Below are 25336 nucleotides of genomic sequence, written 5' to 3'. Positions count from 1 at the left end.
ACCCTCAAACCTTCAGAAGTATGAGATGAACCCCAACAACTTGGAAAGGTGGATCTCTCTCACACGTACCGACACAGACTATCCCGCAATTCAATTGATCCTCAAAGGTTTTTATTGAATAGCGGAATAGGAAATATGATCAAAAAAAGTGTATGTATCTCGCACGTACACAACCACACTAGGCCCCAATTACTATTGTTTGTACCCCTAAAAGGCTAGATGAGGAGTAGGGGGGGTATGGAACAGGCAGCACCCTCAAACCTTCAGAAGTATGAGATGAACCCCAACAACTTGGAAAGGTGGATCTCTCTCACACGTACCAACACAGACTATCCCCCAATTTAACTGATCCCCAAAGGTTTTTGATTAAATAGCGGAATAGAAAATATGATCCCAAAAAAGTGTATGTATATCACACGTACACAACCACACTAGGCCCCAATTACTATTGTTTGTACCCCTAAAAGGCTAGGAGTAGGGGGAGTATGGAACAGGCAGCACCCTCAAACCTTCAGAAGTATGAGATGAACCCCAACAACTTGGAAAGGTGGATCTCTCTCACACGTACCAACACAGACTATCCCCCAATTTAACTGATCCCCAAAGGTTTTTGATTAAATAGCGGAATAGAAAATATGATCCCAAAAAAGTGTATGTATATCACACGTACACAACCACACTAGGCCCCAATTACTATTGTTTGTACCCCTAAAAGGCTAGGAGTAGGGGGAGTATGGAACAGGCAGCACCCTCAAACCTTCAGAAGTATGAGATGAACCCCAACAACTTGGAAAGGTGGATCTCTCTCACACGTACCAACACAGACTATCCCCCAATTTAACTGATCCCCAAAGGTTTTTGATTAAATAGCGGAATAGAAAATATGATCCCAAAAAAGTGTATGTATATCACACGTACACAACCACACTAGGCCCCAATTACTATTGTTTGTACCCCTAAAAGGCTAGGAGTAGGGGGAGTATGGAACAGGCAGCACCCTCAAACCTTCAGAAGTATGAGATGAACCCCAACAACTTGGAAAGGTGGATCTCTCTCACACGTACCAACACAGACTATCCCCCAATTTAACTGATCCCCAAAGGTTTTTGATTAAATAGCGGAATAGAAAATATGATCCCAAAAAAGTGTATGTATATCACACGTACACAACCACACTAGGCCCCAATTACTATTGTTTGTACCCCTAAAAGGCTAGGAGTAGGGGGAGTATGGAACAGGCAGCACCCTCAAACCTTCAGAAGTATGAGATGAACCTCAACAACTTGGAAAGGTGGATCTCTCTCACACGTACCAACACAGACTATCCCCCAATTTAACTGATCCCCAAAGGTTTTTGATTAAATAGCGGAATAGAAAATATGATCCCAAAAAAGTGTATGTATATCACACGTACACAACCACACTAGGCCCCAATTACTATTGTTTGTACCCCTAAAAGGCTAGGAGTAGGGGGAGTATGGAACAGGCAGCACCCTCAAACCTTCAGAAGTATGAGATGAACCCCAACAACTTGGAAAGGTGGATCTCTCTCACACGTACCAACACAGACTATCCCCCAATTTAACTGATCCCCAAAGGTTTTTGATTAAATAGCGGAATAGAAAATATGATCCCAAAAAAGTGTATGTATATCACACGTACACAACCACACTAGGCCCCAATTACTATTGTTTGTACCCCTAAAAGGCTAGGAGTAGGGGGAGTATGGAACAGGCAGCACCCTCAAACCTTCAGAAGTATGAGATGAACCCCAACAACTTGGAAAGGTGGATCTCTCTCACACGTACCAACACAGACTATCCCCCAATTTAACTGATCCCCAAAGGTTTTTGATTAAATAGCGGAATAGAAAATATGATCCCAAAAAAGTGTATGTATATCACACGTACACAACCACACTAGGCCCCAATTACTATTGTTTGTACCCCTAAAAGGCTAGGAGTAGGGGGAGTATGGAACAGGCAGCACCCTCAAACCTTCAGAAGTATGAGATGAACCCCAACAACTTGGAAAGGTGGATCTCTCTCACACGTACCAACACAGACTATCCCCCAATTTAACTGATCCCCAAAGGTTTTTGATTAAATAGCGGAATAGAAAATATGATCCCAAAAAAGTGTATGTATATCACACGTACACAACCACACTAGGCCCCAATTACTATTGTTTGTACCCCTAAAAGGCTAGGAGTAGGGGGAGTATGGAACAGGCAGCACCCTCAAACCTTCAGAAGTATGAGATGAACCTCAACAACTTGGAAAGGTGGATCTCTCTCACACGTACCAACACAGACTATCCCCCAATTTAACTGATCCCCAAAGGTTTTTGATTAAATAGCGGAATAGAAAATATGATCCCAAAAAAGTGTATGTATATCACACGTACACAACCACACTAGGCCCCAATTACTATTGTTTGTACCCCTAAAAGGCTAGGAGTAGGGGGAGTATGGAACAGGCAGCACCCTCAAACCTTCAGAAGTATGAGATGAACCCCAACAACTTGGAAAGGTGGATCTCTCTCACACGTACCAACACAGACTATCCCCCAATTTAACTGATCCCCAAAGGTTTTTGATTAAATAGCGGAATAGAAAATATGATCCCAAAAAAGTGTATGTATATCACACGTACACAACCACACTAGGCCCCAATTACTATTGTTTGTACCCCTAAAAGGCTAGGAGTAGGGGGAGTATGGAACAGGCAGCACCCTCAAACCTTCAGAAGTATGAGATGAACCCCAACAACTTGGAAAGGTGGATCTCTCTCACACGTACCAACACAGACTATCCCCCAATTTAACTGATCCCCAAAGGTTTTTGATTAAATAGCGGAATAGAAAATATGATCCCAAAAAAGTGTATGTATATCACACGTACACAACCACACTAGGCCCCAATTACTATTGTTTGTACCCCTAAAAGGCTAGGAGTAGGGGGAGTATGGAACAGGCAGCACCCTCAAACCTTCAGAAGTATGAGATGAACCCCAACAACTTGGAAAGGTGGATCTCTCTCACACGTACCAACACAGACTATCCCCCAATTTAACTGATCCCCAAAGGTTTTTGATTAAATAGCGGAATAGAAAATATGATCCCAAAAAAGTGTATGTATATCACACGTACACAACCACACTAGGCCCCAATTACTATTGTTTGTACCCCTAAAAGGCTAGGAGTAGGGGGAGTATGGAACAGGCAGCACCCTCAAACCTTCAGAAGTATGAGATGAACCCCAACAACTTGGAAAGGTGGATCTCTCTCACACGTACCAACACAGACTATCCCCCAATTTAACTGATCCCCAAAGGTTTTTGATTAAATAGCGGAATAGAAAATATGATCCCAAAAAAGTGTATGTATATCACACGTACACAACCACACTAGGCCCCAATTACTATTGTTTGTACCCCTAAAAGGCTAGGAGTAGGGGGAGTATGGAACAGGCAGCACCCTCAAACCTTCAGAAGTATGAGATGAACCTCAACAACTTGGAAAGGTGGATCTCTCTCACACGTACCAACACAGACTATCCCCCAATTTAACTGATCCCCAAAGGTTTTTGATTAAATAGCGGAATAGAAAATATGATCCCAAAAAAGTGTATGTATATCACACGTACACAACCACACTAGGCCCCAATTACTATTGTTTGTACCCCTAAAAGGCTAGGAGTAGGGGGAGTATGGAACAGGCAGCACCCTCAAACCTTCAGAAGTATGAGATGAACCCCAACAACTTGGAAAGGTGGATCTCTCTCACACGTACCAACACAGACTATCCCCCAATTTAACTGATCCCCAAAGGTTTTTGATTAAATAGCGGAATAGAAAATATGATCCCAAAAAAGTGTATGTATATCACACGTACACAACCACACTAGGCCCCAATTACTATTGTTTGTACCCCTAAAAGGCTAGGAGTAGGGGGAGTATGGAACAGGCAGCACCCTCAAACCTTCAGAAGTATGAGATGAACCCCAACAACTTGGAAAGGTGGATCTCTCTCACACGTACCAACACAGACTATCCCCCAATTTAACTGATCCCCAAAGGTTTTTGATTAAATAGCGGAATAGAAAATATGATCCCAAAAAAGTGTATGTATATCACACGTACACAACCACACTAGGCCCCAATTACTATTGTTTGTACCCCTAAAAGGCTAGGAGTAGGGGGAGTATGGAACAGGCAGCACCCTCAAACCTTCAGAAGTATGAGATGAACCTCAACAACTTGGAAAGGTGGATCTCTCTCACACGTACCAACACAGACTATCCCCCAATTTAACTGATCCCCAAAGGTTTTTGATTAAATAGCGGAATAGAAAATATGATCCCAAAAAAGTGTATGTATATCACACGTACACAACCACACTAGGCCCCAATTACTATTGTTTGTACCCCTAAAAGGCTAGGAGTAGGGGGAGTATGGAACAGGCAGCACCCTCAAACCTTCAGAAGTATGAGATGAACCCCAACAACTTGGAAAGGTGGATCTCTCTCACACGTACCAACACAGACTATCCCCCAATTTAACTGATCCCCAAAGGTTTTTGATTAAATAGCGGAATAGAAAATATGATCCCAAAAAAGTGTATGTATATCACACGTACACAACCACACTAGGCCCCAATTACTATTGTTTGTACCCCTAAAAGGCTAGGAGTAGGGGGAGTATGGAACAGGCAGCACCCTCAAACCTTCAGAAGTATGAGATGAACCCCAACAACTTGGAAAGGTGGATCTCTCTCACACGTACCAACACAGACTATCCCCCAATTTAACTGATCCCCAAAGGTTTTTGATTAAATAGCGGAATAGAAAATATGATCCCAAAAAAGTGTATGTATATCACACGTACACAACCACACTAGGCCCCAATTACTATTGTTTGTACCCCTAAAAGGCTAGGAGTAGGGGGAGTATGGAACAGGCAGCACCCTCAAACCTTCAGAAGTATGAGATGAACCCCAACAACTTGGAAAGGTGGATCTCTCTCACACGTACCAACACAGACTATCCCCCAATTTAACTGATCCCCAAAGGTTTTTGATTAAATAGCGGAATAGAAAATATGATCCCAAAAAAGTGTATGTATATCACACGTACACAACCACACTAGGCCCCAATTACTATTGTTTGTACCCCTAAAAGGCTAGATGAGGAGTAGGGGGAGTATGGAACAGGCAGCACCCTCAAACCTTCAGTATGAGATTGTGTTCACTGTACCCCACAAAGATTGAGTTCACTGCACCCCACAATGATTGTGTTCACTGCACCCCACAAAGATTGTGTTCACTGCACCTCACAAAGATTGTGTTCACTGTACCCTCCAAAGATTGTGTTCACTGCACCCCACAAAGATTCTGTTCACTGTACCCCACAAAGATTGTGTTCACTGCACCCCAAAAAGATTGTGTTCACTGCACCCCAAAAAGGATGTTGTTCACTGCACCCCAAAAAGGATGTTGTTCACTCCACCCCAAAAAGATTGTGTTCACTGCACCCCACAAAGATTGTGTTCACTGCACCCCAAAAAGATTGTGTTCACTGCACCCCAAAAATGATTTTGTTCACTGCACCCCAAAAAGGATTTTGTTCACTGCACCCCAAAAAGGATGTTGTTCACTCCACCCCAAAAAGATTGTGTTCACTGCACCCCAAAAAGATTGTGTTCACTGCACCCCACAAAGGATTTTGTTCACTGCACCCCAAAAAGATTGTGTTCACTGCACCCCAAAAAGGATGTTGTTCACTGCACCCCAAAAAGGATTTTGTTCACTGCACCCCAAAAAGATTGTGTTCACTGCACCCCACAAAGGATTTTGTTCACTGCACCCCACAAAGATTGTGTTCACTGCACACCAAAAAGGATTGTGTTCACTGCACCCCAAAAAGATTTTGTTCACTGCACCCCAAAAAGATTGTGTTCACTGCAGCCCAAAAAGATTGTGTTCACTGCAGCCCAAAAAGATTGTGTTCACTGCAGCCCAAAAAGATTGTGTTCACTGCAGCCCAAAAAGATTGTGTTCACTGCAGCCCAAAAAGATTGTGTTCACTGCAGCTCACACACAGAAAAATGGATGTGGATCACTGACACCTGCCTATCTCCAATCCCACACCACACAGCAATATCGATTGTAGTTTGTAGAACACAGTTTCCCTAAAATTCAGCAGACTCTGTCCCTAACAGGATTGAGAAGAGATCGTAGATCAGGATTGAGTGCAGACCCCACCCCCCACACAGCAATATCGATTGTAGTTTGTAGAAGACACTGACCCTATATAATTCAGCAGACTCTATCCCTAAAATGCCTACAACTCGCCCTGCCTAAACACTCCGACCTGTCCCTCAATTCTATCCGGACACAAATGGTTTTTTCCTGCCTATCTTTCCCTAATCAGCAGCCAGCACGTTGATGTGTGCTCTGTCCCTGAATCTAAGCAGCATAATGACGCCGCTGCGGCTGCCTCGAACTTATAAAGACTTGGTCACATGCTTCAGACGGCCAATCACAGCTACTGAGACATTTGCAGGCATGGCTGGGATGGCTTAAGGCACACCAGTTAAACGATTGTTGATTGGCTGTTGAAAGCCCGCCATGAAAAGAGCGCCAAAGCATGCAAAACCCGGAAATAAAACGACCGAACACGGATTTTTACCCGAACATACAGTAAAGTGTCCGTGTCCGTGTTCGGGTACAAAAAATCCAATTATTCGGTACGAACACGAATAATACAGTCCGTGTTCGCTCAACACTAATTAGCACACCATTTGAAGTCTTACCCCACCAGGGCAAGATCCTTATGGGAAGTGGATGTTGGTCCACTGTCTGATGACCAGTGGGAGGAAACCCTGTTTTCTATCACTACTTGTTATCTTAATCTCGCCCAAAGGGTCTCGCAGCTTTATATTGTCCTTCAAGTGCACTATACCCCGTTCAGGTTACATAGGATGGGAGGGCGGTCGGACTCAAAGTGTGTCAGATGTGGGCACCACCAGGGTGATCTCATTCATCTACTGTGGCACTGTCCGAAGCTCCATAGGTATTGGAGCAAAATACTTGGGACACTTAACCAGGTGTTCCAGATGACCGTCCCCTTAGAGCCAATTCACTGTATCCTGGGGGCTCTGGAGCAGGTTTTTCCGGAGGAGTTGGTTCTCATAGCCTTTTCTAAAGCTCTATTTCAGGTACGTAAGCTCCTCCTCTTGAGATGGAAATCTACCACACCACCCAATGTGGCCTCTTGGATATCACACATGGGGAACACTCTGATTATGGAAAGGTACATTTACCAACATATGGGAAGCCCGGGTAGATTTGAAAAAATATGATCGCCATGGCTGGACACGCCTGGGCTGAGTCCTGGGGAACTGGTGATGTCCAGAGTTATGCAATAGCCTCAGGGAGCATCTCACAGGTTGTGTTTGGGTATTGTTGGCTGTAAGATGCCAGCCCCTTTACGTTGTTAGAGGGTGGATTTCTGGTTCATGATCTGACTATTGCTAGGGGCATGGGGATGACCATGACATGTATTGTTTGATGTAAGCTATCGCACTGTTTGTACATTGGAAAGTGTGTTTGTTTCTTTTTTGTTCAACAAAAAATTTTCTGATTAAAAAAAGAATAACAGATTCCCAAGTAGGGGTTCCCAGAACATCAGGCTACCATCAAGCAATGAGTCTTACTGTACATATGTACACACACTATATTGCCAAAAGTACTGGGACGCCTGTCATTACATGCACATGAACTAAAATGGCACCCCAGTCTTAGTCCGTAGGGTTCAATATTGAGTTGGCCCACCCTTTACAGCTATAACAGCTTCAACTCTTCTGAGAAGGCTGCCTACAAAGTTTTCTATCCCCAAAGGTGTTTTATTGGGATAAGGTCAGGACCTGTGCAGGCCAGACAAGTTCCTTCACCCCAAACTCGCTCATCAATGTCTTTATCAATGTCTTTATGGACCTTGCTTTGTGCACTGGTGCGCAGTCATGTTGGAACAGGACGGGGTCATCCCCAAGCTGTTCCCACAAAGTTGGGAGCATGAAATTGTCCAAAATGTCTTGGTATGCTGATACCTTAACAATTCCCTTCACTGGAACTAAGAGGCCAAGCCTAACATCTATGGATGAACGAGTTTGTGGTGAAGGAATTGACTGTCCTGCACAGAGTCCTGACCTCAACCCGATAGAACACCTTAGGGATGAATTAGAGCAGAGACTGTGAGCCAAGCCTTCTCGTCCAACATCAGCACCTAACTTAAAAAATGTGCGTTTAGAAGACTGGTCAAAAATTCCCATAGACACACTCCTAAACCTTGTGGGCAGCCTTCCCAGAAGAGTTGAAGCTGTGATAGCTGCCAAGGGTGGGCCAACTTAATATTGAACCCTACAGACTAAGAATATATATACACTACATATAATTTAAAGTGAAATCAGGACTTTTAATTTTACAGGTATAAAAAGGGATGCTAGCATGGCAGTAGTAAGTGGTAGGTGTGTTCTATCATTAATAGGCGGCGCACATTTTGCAGACCATTCCAGAGACCATTAATCAAAATAGCAGACAACAGTGTTAATGCATGCATGGAACAGCATGTGATGATGATGTTTCTTGTGAATGAAGACATAAAATCCATGGATCTATGTGTGTACCTTGTCACTGGCTGTCCACCTCCCCTCCCACAATTGCTGAGTGGTTGCGGAGGGTACAGCGAGTGGCCGAGATGGAGGACATTGTTGCTCAAGCTAAGGACTCTCACCGCAAATATTATACGACATGGGCGTCCTGGATACACTTTCAATCCCTTCCTTATTTCCAGAGGCTGTGCACATAGTTCATTGTGGCCGTTCCACCCACACTTGACATTCTCATAGTGGCTATTCAGCTTACCTTGGATGCATTCCCAAATGTTCGGGCTCCACTGCCTTTCCCCCCATTGCTCTCTTTTATTCTTGCTCTAACTTCGTCCTCGTGTCCTTCCTTTTGTCCCCTTTTCCGTTCCCCCCTCTCTCCCTCCTGTGTTTTCCCTCTATCACCCTCTCTCCTCCCACCCTTTCTCTCCTTGCTCTCCTCCCCTCCACTCCTCACATAGGGTCGTCGGACCACCACTTGGTGGTCGCTTTTCCTCCATCGACCACATTTACGGTGCCCGTAATATGAGCCATCTTTGCCGGGTCTCACACTTCCAGGGTGTGGGCCCCCCGCTCCCTGACACAGCAAGTTCCCCTATGGGGGTGTCGGGGTCTGGGGGCCCCACTGATGTACAGTTTTAGCCTTCCCGTCCCGGATCTCACCGTTTTGGCGTCTGCCCCAACTACCTGACCCTTCAATATGATCCCCATTTCCATACTATCCCCAAGGTGTTTTCTTGTTTGCTGCGATATTTGGTGTCATAGATGCACCTGGGTTTATGTGTAATCCTATGCTGATTATCTGCGTTTCCAACTGCATACCATGATTGTATTTTGCTTATTTATAGGTGTTTTTTCTGTATATCTGTCATGTTCTTGCTCTATGTATGCTGTTATATTTTAATAAAACATTTTGACAAAAAAAAAAAAAAAAAAATCCATGGATCTATACAGAAGACTTCAAGCACAGTACAGTGATGAGATGCTCAGCCGCAGTAAGACATTTGAATCAAGTAAACATTTCAAAGTTGGCCATATATCCGTCACTGACGATCCTGGCCTTGGTGGTTCCCAGCCCACAGCAGTCATCCCTGTGAACATTTAGCATGTGGAACGCCTGATCCTGGATAATCAATGCTGCAGGTAAAGTGTTGGCAAGTATTTTCTGGGACAAATGTGCCATTATTCAATTGGATTTGCTACCCCGTGGTGCCACTATAAACAGTGAATCTTACTGTCGTGTTCTGGGCATCTGCGGAAAAAACGGTCTGGTTTGAACACTAAGGGCATCCTGTTTCTCCAGGACAATTCATAAGCTCATACTATTCACTGCACTACGCACTACACCGCACTAAATTTCAGCAACTCAGCTGGGAGGTATTGCCACATTTCCTTTACAGCCCAGGCCTCGGCCCGGGTGATTTCCACATGTTTGGACCCCCAAAAGAGTTCTTCAGTGGTCAGCATTTCAGCACTGAAGACAACGTGAAGCAAGCTGTCCTAGGATGGTTCAGGCGTACTAACAAATCTTTCTATGCTGAAGCTGTCTAGTCAGTTTCCACATCTTGAAATGTGTTATTTTAATATATAAACTCAAACTTTCCAGTTTGACTTGAACCGCTGCTCAAAAAAATTAAAGGAAAACTTTTTATTCAGAGTATAACATCAAGTCAATTAAATTCCAGGGATATTGATCTGGTCAGTTAACTAGCAGAGGGGGTTGTTAATCAGTTTCAGCTGCTTTGGTGTTAATTAAATTAACAACAGGTTCACTAGATGGGCAACAATGAGACAACCTTCAAAACAGGAATGGTTTTACAGGTGAAGGCCACTGAAATTTTTTTCCCAAACTCATCTTTATGTCATCAATACGTGCCATTGCCAGAAGGTTTGTTATGTCTCCTAGCACAGTTTCAAGAGCATGGAAGAGATTCCAGGAGACAGGGAGTTACTTTAGGAGAGTTGGACGGGGCCATAGAAGGTCTTTACCCATCAGCAGGGCCGGTATTTGCTCCTTTGTGCAAGGGGGAACAGGATGAACACTGCCAGAGCCCTACAAAATTACCTCCAGCAGACGACTGGAGTGAATGTCTCTGACCAAACAATCAGAAACAGACTTCATGAGGGTGGCCTGAGGGCCAGACGTCCTCTAGTGTGCCATGTGGAGTTTGATTTGCATTTGCCTTTGAACACCAGAATTGGCAAGTCCACCACTTGCTCCCTATGCTTTGCACAGATGAGAGCAGGTTCACCCTGAGAACATGTTACAGCTGTGAAAGGGTCTGGAGAAGCCGTGGAGAATGTTATGCTGCCTGTAACATTTTTCAGCATCACCGGTTTGGTGGTGGGTCAGTGATGATCTGGGGAGGCATATCCATGGAGGGACAAACAGACCTCTACAGGCTAGACAATGACACCCTGACTGCCATTAGGTATCGGGATGAAATCTTTGGCCCCTATGTCAGACCCTACACTGGTGCAGTGGGTCCTGGGTTCCTCCTGATGCACGACAATGCCTGGCCCCATGTGGCGAGAGTATGTAGCCAGCTCCTGGAGGATGAGGGAATTGATACCATTGAATGGCCCCCACGCTCCCCTGACCTAAATCCAATAGAACACTTCTGGGACATTATGTTTCAGTCCATCCGATGCTGCCAGGTTACACCTCAGTCTGTTCAGGAGCTCAGTGATGCCCAGGTCCAGATCTGGAAGGAAATACCCCAGGACACCATCCGTCGTCTCATTAGGAGCATGCCCTGATGTTGTCAGGCATGCATACAAGCACTTGGGGGCTATGCAAGCTACTGAGTACCATTTTGAGTTTCTGCAATCAAATGTCAACAAAATGGACTGCTGCATCATTTTTTCACTTTTATTTTTGGGCTGTCTTTGAATTCAGCCCTCTGTAGGTTGATATCTTTAATTTCCATCAAACGATGTGGCATCTTTCTGTTCCTAACACATTACCCAGCCCATATCAATATAGATATCTAGCATGAGATTTTCCCCCATTGAGATCTGATGTCTTTTCAAAGTGTTTCTTTAGCTTTTTTGAGCAGTGTGTGTATGTATATATATATATATATATATATAAAATGCAGTACATCTACAGTGCAAAAGTTTTAGGCAGATGTGAAAAATGCTGTATATTAGCAAAGTTTTCATAAATAGGAGCGCAAATACTTTATTTTTAACAACCAAACAAAATGAGTGGAAAAAAAGTAAACGAACAGAAGAGAAATCCAAATCAAATGAATATTTGGTGTGGCCACCCTTTGCCTTCAAAACAGCATCTTCTTCTAGGTACACTTGCAAACAGTTTTTGAAGGAACTCAGCATGTAGGTTGTTTCAAACATCTTGGAGAACTAACCACAGCTCTTCTGTGGGTGTAGGCTGCCTCAGATCTTTCTGTCTTTTCATGTGATCACAGAGAGACTCGATAATGTTGAGATCAGGGCTCTGTGGGGGCCAAATCATCACTTCCAGGACTCCTTGTTCTTCCTTACACTGAAGATAGCTCTGCATACCTTGGCTTTATGTATTGTCCTGCTGCAGAATAAATTTGGGGTCAGCCATATGCCTCCCTGATGGTATGGCATGATGGATAAGTATGTGGATTTTTCAGCATTGAGGACCCCATTGATCCTGACCAAACTTAAAAGGTGCCTCCCCTGTTTTACTTTTGCCTGCAGACACTCATTATTCTACTGCTATACAGTCCTTCAGCAAACAAACAAACAGCTAAATAATTCAGTTTTTGACTCATCAACCCAGAGCACCTGCTGCCATTTTTTTTGCACCCCAGTTCAGATGTTTTAAGTTGTTTAGCCTTGTTCCCACTTTAGACAATAAAGAACAATGCACAAACGTTGATGCATTTCAGCCCGGGTGAACTTTAGTCATAATTGTGACTAAATATTCTGTTATGACTAAAGCCCCCTAGGGCTGAAATGCATCAAAGTTTGTGTAGTGTTCCCCCTACTTGGATGGATTTAAAGTAAATAAAGACATTTTTATGAAGATGGCATGCCTTGTTGCCGACCTTCTCCTGGCAAATTGTGTGACAGTGCATGCGGCTATGGTCTGAGTACAAGTATTGTCAATTTTACAAGTTTGCTAGGCAAATGGGTTGCAGCATCACACTTTCATTTTACAAACTTTTGGCCAGATTTCTCCGGACAGGAGATGGGTGTACCTGGGTCCCACTGGTCCCAGCCAGTTCTATGCTGATCGCACTGTTGGAATCTTCCCATGTTGAAGGGAAATAAGCATGATGTGTCTTTCATCTGCCGCATTGAGTTTTCTTGGATGACAGTAGTCCACTGTCCTCAATGCTGACAATTTCTTTGTTCTTCTTCAAAGGAGCTTGAACAACACATCTTAAAACCTCAGTCTGCTTTGAAATCTTTGCCTGGGAGAGACCTTGCTGATGTAGTAACTACCTTGTGTCTTGTTGCTGTGCTCGGTCTTGCCATGGTGTATGACCTGGCAGTCCCCACTCTAACTAATCCCAAAGGTGTTCTATCGGGTTAAGGTAAGGACTCTGTACAGGCCAGTTTTATCCCCCTCCTTCCCAGGCTAATTTTCCGCTTTCTGCAACACTGTACTCATAAGACATTTTTGTCATTTTTGTAACACACATAGAGCTTTCTTTTGGTGGTATTTAATCACCGCTGAGGATTTTTTTTTTCTTTTTGTTAAATAAACTGCTACATTTCTTTGGTAAAAATAACCAAATATGAGTATATTATTTAGTCTGTAAGAAAATTATAGAGTCTACAAACTATGGTATAAATATATGAAAACTGATCAATCCTGATGTTCTGATTTCTTGAGACCCGAAAATGCCAGGACAGTACAAATATCCCCCATATAACCCCCTTTTGGAAAGTAGCAAGTCCAAGGTATTTAGTAAGAGGCATGTTTTTTTTGTTCATGTTTTTTACATACTGTAACCAGTTCAGTACAGCATCATCATATAACTAGTGTGGTGGTGACCAGGAACACTGACTGGTGACAGTATGTAAAAACAAGAAAAGAAAATAACAATTTTTTTCAGTTAAAAAAAATAATTTTTTTACTTTTTTATTTTCTTTTACATACTGTGACCAGAGCAATACAGTGTTACCATAGTAACACAGTACTACTCTGGGGAAGTGATCAGGATATTTTTTTTGTACACACTATGATTGTTTATAGCAAAGTGTGTATTCAATGTGTGCAGTTATGATTAGCTGTGATTTGCCACAGCTAATCACATGGTACAGATGGACTATGATTGGCCTGTCTATACCATGTGATCACTGTGACCCTCACAGCTAGCAAGACAATTGTACACAATGAATGGCATGAAAGAAAGCAATTCATTGTTTACAATTGCCATGTGATCTGTTGTGATTGGTCACAGCAATCACATGGGAGCGGCAGCAGGCCGGTACAGTGATCTGTCATTGGTCGTGTCTAGTGGACGATTGCACCGGTATGCAGCCCGACATATGACATCCTCCAAGAACAATAGGGTTCCTGTCCAGCTCTCAGTGAAGCTTGTGCCGGCTCCCACTGCTCTCAGTGAAGCTTGTGATAAAAGGAAGAGGGGAGGGAAGAACTGAAGCTAAGTACAGCACTGGAGCGATACAGTACTCAAGAAAGGTAAGGGGAGAGCTGGGGGGGGGGGGGTGCTACTATTGGAAGATTTTTTTTATACCCAAATACAGAGAATGCTTTAAAGTGGTATTAAACCCAACAATTTTAAATTGCAGCTTACAAATTCTTAGATGTAAAGTTTCTATTAGTGTTCTTTTTCAGGCTTTTTTTTATTATATTTTCGCTTGGTGATACAGCATGGTAATATCGCGGTAATATCGCGCAAAAAAAATCGCGGGACGCATTACGACCAAAAAAGTACAAGAGCTTCTTTGGATCGTATTGCGTCCCGTGATTTTTTTTGCGCGATGTTACCGCGATTCGGCAGGCGGAAATCGCGGCAACATCGCTCAGCGTTTGGGGGTCTATTGCAAATCAACGGGCAACGCACAGGCGTCCCGCGATTTGCAATAATCTCCGGATCGCGGGCGGAACCTCGGCGGTTCTGCCCATGATCCATACGCTAACATGTGAAGGGAGCCTAAGTGGTTGAAAAGGCAAAAGATATTTTTCCTAAAAGTATGAAAAAATCCGAAACTAAACATTTAATATATTGCAGCCTACCAGTCATTAGATGTGGTGGCCGCATTCGTTTTCTTTTTAGTTTTTTTTCCCTCTGTTTTCTCCTGGTGATCTGGCCAGTAACGCACCTCCTGTATTAGAGTGCCCCCACCCAGACAGCAACGCACAGGCGTCCCGCGATTTGCAATAAACTCCGGATCGCGGGCGGAACCGCGGCGGTTCTGCCCGTGATCCATACGCTAACATGTGAACGGAGTCTAAGGGTTAGGCACAATTTATTGTTTAGTGATACTTTAGAAAGCTTGCTGGGTACACTTTGTTTTCCTGCTAAAAGCTGCATGCTGATCACTAAGAGAAGATAGAGAAAGGTGAATAATGAGAGAATGAGAGAGAAGAAGACAAAGACTGAGATCATGATTTAATATATGTGATAAGTGTTCCGATGTAAACATCATATTTTCTAACCATTAACTTTCACATTCTGAAAAAAATAAAAGCTGAAACCCGCTGTTCTCTAATTGTCGGATTTTGCTCTTTGGCCTTGGCAAAGCTACAGTGATGAAATGGATTTCACCGTCTTTAGGACTGATTGCAGATATGCTATAATTTTGTACATTGCTGACCTTTCCCCTTTCAAATCACAGTATTTCTGTGCAATAAGAACCTGCCATTCCAATACTTATTATTTTACATTGTTGTCATTATCTGTTTCAGAAGTAAAAACAGTCTCCAGATCAAATAGTTTGGAGGGGTTTTTTTGTAATTTTTTTTTATATTTACCTGTAGACATGTGCAGTTCTTTTCATTAAAAATAAATATTCTAATGAATTTTTCATTGATTGGATATATCCGATTTCCTGAATTACAGTACAAACTAATTTTACAGAATTCTCTGAATAACGAAACAAAATTTGTCAGATTTTCCAAAATTCAAATTGAAATTCGACTCAAAGTTTACATCAAATCCATTAGAATTCGAACTGTAAACATACTGTTGAAATCAAGGACTGTGTTTGTGGTTAGAGTACCATTTCAAAATAATGCTGTTTTTTTTTTTTTTTTAAGCCAAAGGTGATTTAAAGAGTCATTGTTTTTATTTGATGAAGATTTTTCTTTTTGTTCCTTCAAAAGTGCAAGTGTAAAATAAAAAAAGAAACCAGTAAAATATAAATATTTAGTCCCGGTTCACACTATAGCGATGACACACATTGCATGTGATTCAGAGCGCACTGCTCTGCAAATCACATGTGATGTCTGTGCGATGCGAATTCAGCCTTACAGATTGTATGGCTGAATTCGCATCGCATTCGGACACAACTTGCACAGGACCGTTTTTTGGGTCCGCACCAGAATCGGATTGCATGGGTGTTCCCACCTATGTGATCCGATTCATGTCCGAACTGACAGTTCGCATGGCAATATGTGAACTGATCTGGGGGTGTCCTTACCTTTGTATTGACATCCCCAGTGATTCGCATATGGAAGTGTGAACTGCCTGCGAGTTGAATGCGATGCGGGAACCCACAGTGGATTTGCAGGGTTCCCGCATTGCATATATGTGAACCGGGACTTAAAAGCATTTGTACTTGACATTATTTTTTCTTAGCTGGCTAAGCCCCCATTCACACTGGGGCGACCTGTCAGACGACCTGGTCGCCTGACAGGTCGCCATAGGTCGCCTTCCATAGAGAAGCTGTGGACCCGTTCTAATAGGAGCGACACAAGTCGCTCCGACTTAGAAAAAGGGTCCGGAGCTTCTTTGGGGCGACCCGGAGCGACCTGCATAGACTTCAATGTTATGAAGTCCGTGCCGGCCGCTCCGAGGTTGCGGGGCGAGCAGCACACCGTGACCTATGAGGTCGCCCGGCAAAGTAGCGTCGCCCCAATGTGAACGGGGCCTTAAACTTCTGCACACTATTTTACATAGTAAAATGTTTAAAGTAAGATACTACTTTTATTAATTAGAACACTTCGCATATTTTGAATAAACATATGATTAATACAAACAAGATCAATGTGTATAAATAACAATCAAATGTTTGGTTACTTGGCTGCTGCATTCGTATAAAAAAAAAAAATCAAACATTTTCTATTCAGCCTATCTGAAACTTTCGAATCGAGAAAAAGAAAAAAAAAAAAAAACAGTCAATTTGAAGAAAATTCGAAAAATACATAGAACGAATTCCGAAAATGAATCCCGAATACGAATTAAACAAATCACCTGAATTTACTAAAACTCAATAACTAGATTAAGGAATCTAAACGAAACAAATTTTATCGTCATGCACATGTCTAGTTACCAGTCTAAGGATAACGTAAAAGGTTTTTTAATTTTAGTTTTAGATTAATCTAATCCATTTTGAACCACTTGACAGTTGAACGATATCAATGGTCAAAATGTAAAATCATATAATCATTTCCCCATTATATTTCAAATATTTCTAGCCTACTCCTATTAATCTGAACAATCTTGAAGTCTGTAAACTTACTTTTGTGAAGATCCCCACACATTTTCTTCCTTGAATTCTGTGACACGTAGTCACTATGTCCTGTGAGAAGGCACTGCTGTGTCACACATTTCACAGAGCCTGCCTTCTGGAATATAGAGGGACTAGAGGAGGAGTTTAGAAGGCAGAGTCAATACAGAAATCACTTCTAGCAGACAGCAAGGTATAGGACAGCATGGGATATGTAGTCCTTAGAAACTGAAAGTAAACAGCAGAGGAGAAGCTGCAAAGGATACATGGATTCGGGGAGTCGTGGAAAGAGATGGCCAGCAGACAAGCAGAACAACATGAAAGGAGATTTTTCAGGTAAACTTACAGGTATATTGGATTATCAAATATAACTATTGTTTGAATTGCAATATTATAAAGCAAAAGTGTATGCTGTGACCATAGGGCTCATTTAAAAGATAAGCGCATCTTCTGTAGAATATAGATTTTTGCTATCACTTATAGCTCTTTTCATTATTTACATTTTTCCTGCATGTTAGTAGCCAGGCAGCCCAAACATCTTTGTTAAAATATAGCAGCAGGATCATCACACACTGACATACCAAAAATAAAAGATCACGTGGGACCTTTTATACTTTTAGAATATCTTACACTATAGGATGGAGATAGACAGATGTCACCTTACCTTTTACACTTTTAGGCTGCATTGATGGGCACTGATAGGCACTGATGAGGTGGCGCTGGTGGGCACTGATGAGGAGTCACTGATGAGGCTTCTCTGATAAGCACTGATGAGTAGGCACTGATGGGCACTGATAGGTGGCACTGATGGGCTCTGGTAGGTGGCACTGATGGGCTCTGGTAGGTGGCACTGATGGGCTCTGGTAGGTGGCACTGATGGGCACTGATAGGCAACACGTTTTGGTGACACTGATGAGTAGCCACTGATAGGCATTAATAGGCAGCACTGATTGTTAACACTGATGAGGAGGCACTGGTGGACACTGATTGGCAGCACTGATGGGCACTGATTGGCAGCACTGATGAGACTGCACTGATAATCAGGACACTGATAATCAGTACCGTTATTATCAGTGTAGATGTCCCTTTCACACAAGTCAGCTCTCTTCTCCCCATGCTGTCAGCATGAGGAAAAGAATGCCAATAACCGGCTTGTGTTTACATCATGATCAGCTGTGACTGGACACAGCTGATCACGTGGTAAAGGGCAGCTGTGATTGACCTTTACCCCGAGCTGTGATCATCTGTGCCCTAAGAACACAGCGATCACAGAGCGCGCCAGGTGTGCACTGCAGTGGGTGCGATCACAGGATGACGTCATATGACTATAGCACAGTCAGGAGGTGGTTAGGTTTCGGTACACATAAGCTGAAAATCAGTTTGGCAGGAACTGGTTGACTTTGGGCACCATGTGTATAGCTCCCAGTGTGTGTTCTGGCTGGGGCTCTGCCCTCTGCCTATAGTGTGTACCCCACATAAAGTTGAATTTGCTTAAAGTGGATATAAATGCTTTTTTTCTTTAAATAACAAACATGTTATTTCTGTCATTTCTGTCTTCGGCCTCATTCCTCTGCTATCAGCATGTATCACTTCTGACAAGTTTCCTTGACACCAAGAGAAAAAAGGTGACAGGTAGGGAGCTACAGCACACAGCCTATGATTGACAGCCTCAGTTCTGATCCTGTGTCGACGTGCATTTCATTTCGGTCCGAATTAAAAATTTGGACAAATTCGTGGTTATTGGGAAATTCGGATGTATCCGAATCTCCAAATGAAATAGTAACGAATTTAGCTGAAATTTGTTTAATTTCTATTTGTATATTAATTTTCTAATAAATTCAAAATTTTCGGAACAGTTCTAATTTGGATCGGTCAAAAAATGATTGACTGATTCTAATGCTGTGTGAAGAATAGCTGGTTGTTAACCACTTCTAGACCGGAAGGATTTGCCCCCTCAATGACCAGGCCATATTTTGCGATTCGGCACTGCGTTACTTTAACGGACAATTGTGCAGTCGTGCAACGCTGTACCTAAATACAATTGATGTCCTTTTTTACCCACAAATAGAGATTTCTTTTGGTGGTATTTGATCACCACGTTTGCGCTATGAACAAAAAAAGCGTCAATTCTGAAAAAAAAATATATATATATTTTTCACCTCCTGCTATATAACATTCCCAAAAAAAAAAATTAAAAATCAAAATTTTTTAACATTTTAGTTTTCTGCAAAATTCTGCAATAAACATATTTTGATTGGTTTGCGCAAAAGTTATCATGTCTAATAACTATGGCGGTGATCTGCGTTTTTTTGCGGAACTGTGACATTGCGGCGGACAGATCGGATCCCCCTAACTGACATTTTTGACACTTTTGGGGGGACCAGTGACATTACTACAGTAATCAGTGCTAAAAATATGCACTGTTACTGTAATAATGACACTGGCAGGGAAGGGGTTAACACTGTGGGTGATCAAGAGGTTAAATGTGTACCTAGGGGCGTGTTTCTAACTGTTTCTAACTGTGGGGGGGGGCGTGGCTTGTGAAATGATCACATAGACCTGTGTTCCTATATAGAAGGATCACAGGCGCTCTGTGATCATTACAAAGAGAAGAACAGTCAGCTGTGTTTACAACAGCTGCCCGACCTTCTCTCTCAGCGAATGATCGCGGGCGTCAGGCAGCAATCGGAGCCACTTGCCCCATGCATCGGAGTTCCGCTGACGAGCATGGGCGGGAGTGCGCCGGCGGCGGCACCTGCTCGCCACTATCTGCAGGCGCGTGACCGAAGTATACCTACGGCGGTTTGCACAGGAGCGGCTGCCTGACACAGTATAACTGCGGCAGGCGGGCGGTCGGCAACGGGTTAAAGAGCGGGCCGGGAAGCCTGCCACCGTGTCCTTAACAACTGATGACTCATCAGCTGTCAGCGAGCTTCCCTGCTGAGAGCTAAAATGTAAGCAAAAATATCCCTTCAGGTCTGGCTTTGATTTAAAGGAGAACCTCATGCCAAAATGAAAAAAAAAATGACTGGCGGCCCCCCCCAAAATTCATACCAGACCCTTATCTGAGCATGCAGCCCGGCAGGTCAGGAAAGAAGGGGGGCAAGCGAGCATCCCGCAACTTCTGCACCATACCAGGCCACATGCCCTCACCATGGGGTAGGGTGCTTGGGGCGGGGTTGCTCTGCCTCCCCATAACAAAGCATCTTGTCCCTATGTTCATGGAGACAAGGGCATCTTCCAGACAACCCTGGATGGTGGTTGTGGGGGTCTGCGAGCGGTGGCTTATCGGAATCTGGGGCCCCTAGATCCAGGCCCCTACCCATGTAATTTAACATATCCCCTGTACAAATGGGATATTCTTCTGCATCAAACTCCTGATAAGTGGACATAAATGGATCCACGAAACGTCCTAAAGATGCCAAGATATTTTTTATTTGCTACATTATAGGTCAATCATGTAACTTTATATGCCTTAATATCGTTATAATATGAATTTGGTTTATTACATTACGAACTTTTACTATGTCAGCTCTCTTTTTTGGAATGTGTAATTATTACTGCTTTTAATAAATTTGTTAAGTTACCTGACTCATTTAAAGTCCCATTTAAAGTCCCATGACTATTGCAATGTATTTATATGTATAGTTAGGGATGGAGGCATGTCTCTTTGTATGTTTCAGATCATATCTTTCTTTTTACTGTATTAATTGGGTGGAAGACAAACCGGTCCTCTATGATCTGTCGTATCGCTACCATGAATGCAACGATTATACTTTTTCCATGTAATTATTAAATCCCACTACAGTACTCCTAATCTACATATGGGAGATTTTTTCCATTATTTTTATATTTTCTGTCATTATCATCTACCATTCAGCCCAGGGAAGGGGTGGGGGTTCTTTGGGCCTGCATGTCCCAGGGTTACAATGTGCTGTCCTTTACCTCCTCCGCGTCCCCATCTTTGATACATCTGGGGTTGGGCTGTCTCACGAGCAGTGCATGGCGCCAATGCACAATGCACCCAGATGTAAGATTGTCCTTTACCGTCTATGCTCCTCTTTTCGGCGTCTGCATGATGCTGGCGGAAAACTACCCATGGCCACTGGGCTATCAACCCGAGGTCAGACAGGACCTTATTTTACATGTCTGTCCACCACTTGATGTGGACAACGGGATCACTTCCAGGAACTTGGAATACTATAGGCAAGTTTATTTGAGGAACTATTTTCACTTTATTCTCACTTCATCCACTTCTGAGTAATTGCATTTAAATTGATTTGGCACATCACTATAGATTGTTTCTTTCCTTCCTCCTCTGTCTAATCTATTCACACGGTCCCATTCCTTATACACCTCTTGGTCACATTGGGGCTTTGGTGCTTTTTCCACAATTATACCCTGGAGTCTTTCCTTGTAGATTTACTAGACACACCACCTTAACACTATTAATTATATATATATAACTTTTAGATCAGCGTGATCTATATGTGTCTTTATCACCCCATACACTCCATGGAATTGCCTCTTGATGTCCTGGTCCGCCCCTTGGCTGCTCCCCTTGGCCTGGGTGGCTCTTCTCGCCCCAGCCCCAGGATAGACATTTGTCCTGGCGCCCCATTCCCCTCCCAGATGCTGGGTCCATCCTTTGAGCTGATATGTGAGTAATAAGGCCATTTGAAATACTTTCTCCCCTTTCTTGCTGTGGGGAGTAATTTAACATGCCCCCTGTACATACTGTATGGGATTGTACTTTTCTAACACATACCTATATTTATAGATATATCCGTGTGCATCAAATTCCTGATGAAGGACATATTTGGATCCACGACATGCGTAGAGTCCCAAAGATGCCAAGATTCTTTTTTTGCTACATTATAGGTCAGTCATGTACCTTTATATGCCTTATTTTAATATCATTATGATATGAATTTGATTTATTACATTATTAATTTTTCCTATGTCAGCTCTTTTTTTTAACATATGTCTGTATTATATTTGGAAATTGATTGAATATAATTATGTAAATCATGGAATGTGTAATTAATACTACTTTTAATTACATTGTACTTTATTAATTGACCTGCCTCATTTAAGGTCCCATGAACATTGCAATGTGTTTGTATGTATATTTAGGGATGAAGGCATGTCTCTTTGTATGCTTCAGATCATTCACATGAAAAATAAAGATATAATCCTACGCTGTTTTTTTTTAAACTTTCTATTGCCGGCATTCTTTTGTTTACATTTCAGCTCTCAGCGGGGAAACCCGCTGACAACTGATAAGTCATCGGGTTGTTAAGGATGTGGCGGTCAGCTTTCTCAGGCTTCTTAACAACCAACTATTCTTCAAAAATGTTAATCAGTCGATCATTTTCCAAACTATGTGAATTCAAATTGTTCCGAAAATGTGGATTTTGTTAGAAAATGAATAAAGTAAACAAAATTTTATGAAATGAAACTAAACAAATTCCAAAACGAATCAAGAAAACAAAATTAGTAACATAACCAATCTATCTGAAACTAAACAAAACTAATTTTTCTGTTCTGAGCATGTCTATTTTTGTCTGCTGTGTGAAGGGAGTGTGTTCCTTCCCTCCAATCATCTCTCCTCACTGGGCTCTGCTTACTTCAGCTCTTCGCACTCTTTTTCTGAGCTCTCAGATAAGCTTTATAAACTCTGGACTTTGAACAGATGTAGAGAAGAGAAGACTGCAGATAAACAGGTATAACTTATGTTGGAGGATTTGTTTCATCTCTGTGTATCACCTGAGGCCAGTCACTTCACTGGGTATATGGAAGGGTTTACAACCACTATAAGTCTCCTCCCTGCTTCTGGCCTGTGATTGGACAGTAAAGCAACGCCAGCAGACTGGTGAGCTTATCCTCCTGTCAACAAATCTGATTGGCTGCTAGTGCTGTCCCTCCTTCTCCCAGTCCCAGTTTTACAGTACAGTGGATTATAAGATTGCATTATAATTTACTACCTGCATTTATAATGAATACATATCTGTATTTATTGGTGTTTATTTACAACCTCCTCTTATTAACTTTTTTTCTAAGAGAGAAGGATAGGGTTAAAACCTCTGTCAGTGTTTTATGGCTCACTTTGTCTGGTGTGGGAAATTTCCCACACATCAGTGTCTGAATGGATTTTAAATGTTTTCCTATCTTCATTTGTAAAGGGATTCTATAGACAGTGAAACCCACAGCAACTATAATGTGTGGATGCAGTATGGAGAAATATTCATTTTCTAAAGGGACAGAGCTGAAGGAATGCATCAAACATGACGTTAGTAATCATTTATTCCAGCCAGCACACTGAAATTTGTTTGTACTGCGGGATTAAAAGGTGCTGTCAGGAAGAGTGTGCTTTTCTCATCAGTTTAAACAACTGACTTGGAATTTTATCTGTACACATTTTTCAGCTTAACATATCATCTGTCTTTAGCGATTAAATGAGATGAATCATAGACAAAGCCAGGCAAGGTGTCCAGAAAACTTACAGCATTTGGCGTCCTGCTGTCTTTCTACGCATTTGGCCGTCATAATCGAAAGGAGATTACAAGATAATTAGGATAAAAGCTAATTAGGACAGGGCTGCCTAAGCTGCTTCACTAGGGGGTGAAGCTTACAATGTGATGTTTGCAATGACAAATTACTAGCCATTGAGATGAGATGGAGGATGAACATGGAAGCGTGATTGTACGGCTAAATTATCATTTTCAGAGTTGATTTGGCATAAATATGCATACTTGAGCAAATGTCAAGGAGACGGATCTCCCTTATCACTGGCCTTAGGCTTCCTTCAGACAGCCGTCCAGGCTTACCACTCTATGAAAAGCAATTGAAGGGGGGGTTGCATTGTAGTGGAACTTATCGGAGCAGTTTTTGTTTTTTTTTACATTGTGGTACCTGAGTCCCTATTTTTATATACTAGAGCCCAGTATAATAAATAAAGCAGTGTGCGGCCTGGTAACACCACTATTTCCAAAGTGCAATATATAAACCAAGGAATAAAGAAAAATTTGCATATATAAACAATAAATTTATACATATGTAAATATGTAATCAGTGAGAAAGTCCACCACCTCAGAATTAATGTCCAAGAGAAAGTCCACCACCTCAGAATTAATGTCCAAGAGAAAGTCCACCACCTCAGAATTAATGTCCAAGAGAAAGTCCACCACCTCAGAATGAATGTCCAATCAGAATTATTGTCCAAGAGAAAGTCCACCACCTCAGAATTAATGTCCAAGAGAAAGACCACCACCTCAGAATTAATGTCCAAGAGAAAGTCCACCACCTCAGAATTAATGTCCAAGAGAAAGACCACCACCTCAGAATTAATGTCCAAGAGAAAGTCCACCACCTCAGAATTAATGTCCAAGAGAAAGTCCACCACCTCAGAATTAATGTCCAAGAGAAAGTCCACCACCTCAGAATTAATGTCCAATCAGAATTATATTTCAAGAGAAAGTCCACCACCTCAGAATTAATGTCCAAGAGAAAGTCCACCCCCTCAGAATTAATGTCCAAGAGAAAGTCCACCACCTCAGAATTAAGGAAGATTTTACCCCCATTCCGACCAGGGGGTATTTTGCGATTCGGCACTGTGTGACTTTAACGGACAATTGCGCGGTCGTGCGACGCTGTACCTAAACGAATTTGGCGTCCTTTTTTTCCCACAAACAGAGCTTTCTTTTGGTGGTATTTGGTCACCTGTGCGATTTTTTGATCACGCGCTATAAACAAAAAAAGAGCGTCAATTTTGCAAAAATAACAATATTTTTCACATTTTTTTATATGAAATTCCCCCCAAAAAAATGTAAAAATCAAAATTTTTTAACATATTCGGCCAATTTGTTTTATGCTACCTATGTTTGGTAAAAAAAAATCGCAAAAAGCGTATTTTGATTGGTTTGCGCAAAAGTTATCGCGTTTACTAACAAAGGGAAAGATTTTTGTCATTTTTGTTGTTTTTTTTTTTAACGCGTAATGGCGGCGATCTGCGATTTTTTTTGCGGTAC

The sequence above is a fragment of the Pelophylax lessonae genome (genome assembly GCF_965119305.1).
Source record: "Pelophylax lessonae genome assembly, chromosome: 3".
Taxonomy (NCBI): Eukaryota; Metazoa; Chordata; class Amphibia; order Anura; family Ranidae; genus Pelophylax; species Pelophylax lessonae.
Note: the sequence above shows the minus strand (reverse complement) of the source record.